We start from the raw sequence: 3,107 nt of genomic DNA on the forward strand, positions 1-3,107 counted from the left end.
CTGCTGTCCCCGCTGCCTCCTGTCCCCTCTGCCTCCTGTCCCCGCTGCCTGCTGTCCCCGCTGCCTGCTGTCCCCGCTGCCTCCTGTCCCCTCTGCCTGCTGTCCCCGCTGCCTGCTGTCCCCGCTGCCTCCGGGGAGGAGCGGGAGGGCGACGGGGCTGAGCCTCCTGGGGCTACTCTACTGTGGCTCCTTTCACCGTAAAAGAACCCTCAGCACGAACAGAAGTGCAGATTCGGTCGACGGAGGATGAGGCCTCTCTCCACAGGGTCCGTGCTGCTTCCCGCTGATACAGGGCGGCCAGCCTGCCCGGCCGGCGAGGCTCAGGGGCTGGACGGACCAGTGAATCAGGAGCTCTTGGTTCCATTCCCAGGCAGGGCACCTGCCCGGGTGCGGGCCCATCCCCAGTAGGGGGCGTGCAGGAGGCAGCTGATCGATGAATATTTCCTCATTGATGTTTCTCTCTCTCCCTCTCCCATCGTCTCTGAAATCAATAAACATATATAGTAAAAGAAATAAATAAATGCTTGTTAGAAAAATCAGGGAGGACCCAGGCAGGAGTGGGCCCGTGCGATGCGGAAGGAACCAACCAGAATTGCTCCTTCGTGGGCAGGGTTTGTGGGGAGCAGTTCCCCGAGGAAGTGGGGGCTTTCGACAGAAGGAAGCCGCGGTCGGCGGCTTGTCCCAGGTTGGAGGCAGCCTTGGTTTTCAGCCAGGCTCAGGCTGGGCCTCGCCAGGGGATGTGGGCCGGCCCCTGTCGCCAGCCGGCCATTCGGCTCGGACTCAGTTCCTTGGCTGCCAGCGGCCATGGTCATCAGCAGAATCATCAGGGAATGCAGCTGGCCATCGCAAACGCTCTCATGGAGCAGGAGGGGCTGCTATGGGCCCTCATATCTGTGACCCCCCAGAGCCCTCGCGTCCTCGACAGCTCATTCTGTCTCACAGATGCGATCCGTGGGTCTTGGTGCGATGGCGAGGGCCCCAGGCCCAGGCGTGTGAGGAAGCTTTTCTGTGTGGAGCCTCGTGTCTGTCTCCCTCGTGAACGGCGTCTTATCTAAGACGACGAAAAGCAATTTCCGTGGCACTTCACCTAATTGGTTTGCAGGCAGACAAGGACCCCGGGCCCACTTAGGGAGCCTGGGCCACGCGCCTCGTGATTCTAGAGCATCTTCTACGCTCAGTTGCCTCCTCCTGTCACTCAGCGCTTCTGAGCTGAAGGCGGGCAGCTTCTCTCGAGTTAAACAAGATTCGGGGAACTTCATCTTGCAGACAACGGAAAGAAACGATCAGAAAACCCGACGGCCAAGCTCTGTTCCAAAGATGTGCCCCCTTCTCACCTGCCCGCCTGTCTCTGTCTCTTCATCTCCCCAACCCCTGCCCACCCAGTTCTAGAGCTGCCTTGGTTTACGTTCACATTTGCACCTTATTTCCCAGCTTCCACTTGCATCCTTTTTCTTTAAGTCCTATTTACTGGCTTGTCAACCTGGCAGAGACCTCATCCTTTCTCACGTTGTGAACCAGGCGGTGATGAAAAGAGCCCCACACACACATCACATCAGCTTTGGCACCGGCTCAGTGCCTCATCTTGGAAGTCTCAACCTCCCCTTTATCTCAGCTTCTTTAAAAAAAACATTTTTATTGATTTCAGAGAGGAAGGGAGAGAAAAGAGATAGAAACATCCATGATGAGCGAGAACCACGCCCCCTACTGGTGGTCAAGCCCACAACCCACTCGGCCTGTGCCCTGACCAGGAATCGAACCCTGACCTTCTGGTTCATAGGTTGACGCTCAACCACTGAGTCCCACTGGCGGGCGTGTCTCAGTTTCCTCACCTGCGAAATGCGGAGCCGGAAGGCGCATCAGCCTCTGAGCGTCTGTCATTTCAGAGCCCGGGCCGCGGGCACCTCCTGCTCCATCACATCCCCAGACCAGAGGGGGGTCCCCATCACATCTCCACACCCAGAGGGACAGAGGAGCGGGTCCCCCATCACATCCCCACACCCAGAGGGAGGAAGAGATGCGCAGACGGTGGGGTGACCACAAGGCAGGGGGCCTGTGTGGGGAGCGCCAGGTGTGCCCCGAGGCTGGGCTTCTCTGCTGGGAGTCACCGGGCCAGAGGGGATGCCCATCAGGTGAATCACGGCGGTTTTGGGTGGAAGGGCCTGCTCCTCCCTCCACATGAGCTCCTTTCATAGCTGGCACCGATGGAGGATGGACAGCTGGCTGTCCTGTTGTCCTCCTACCACACGAGTGCAGGACACAGTTCTGATGGAACAGGTGCGTATCGGCCGCTACAACTTCATAACCGAGGAGGACGGAGGGCAGCACGCAGCCCTGCTCCTGCCTCACGCCTGCCTGTCGGAGTGGCGGGCGGAGGCCAACACCCTCACCTGTCGGCCCACTCGCCCCAACTCTGGGGTCACCTGCAGGCAGGTCCTAGACCCGGGCTCCTCCCCGCGGCTGCACATGGACGCGCCGGGAGCTGGAAAGGCACCCCGTGCTCCGCCACCCCCTGGGCCAGTCCGTCCTGGTCCCGGGAGTGAGAGCACCGGTGCTCGGTGACCCTCCCACCTGGTCCCACAGGAGCCGCACAGCCGCCTCCATCCCCGGTCCCACCACACAGTCCGCTCACCTGGGACCAGCCCAGACCAAGGCGGTCAGGACCGGAGCGTCCTTGTTGTTTCTCACCTGAGGATACTTGTCCATTGATTTTTTTTTTTTTTTTTTGGGAGGGAGGGGTGCAGGGAGAGAGAGAGAGAGAGAGAGAGAGAGAGAGAGAGAGAAATTGATCAGTTGCCTCCAGCATGCGCCCCGACCTGGGGCCGGGTATCAAACCTGCGACCCAGGTACGTGCCCTTGACTGGGATTGAACCCGAGACCCTGTGGTGTGTGGGCTGGCGCTCAAACCCAGTGATTCTCAACCTTCTGGCCCTTTAAATACAGTTCCTCATGTTGTGACCCAACCATAAAATTATTTTCGTGGCTACTTCATAACTGTCATGTTGCTACTGTTATGAATCGTCACGTAAATATCTGATATGCAGGATGGTCTTAGGCGACCCCTGTGAAAGGGTCGTTCGACCGCCAAAGGGGTCGCGACCCACAGGTTG

Source organism: Myotis brandtii, unplaced genomic scaffold, assembly GCF_000412655.1.
Source record: "Myotis brandtii unplaced genomic scaffold, ASM41265v1 scaffold381, whole genome shotgun sequence".
Lineage (NCBI taxonomy): Eukaryota > Metazoa > Chordata > Mammalia > Chiroptera > Vespertilionidae > Myotis > Myotis brandtii.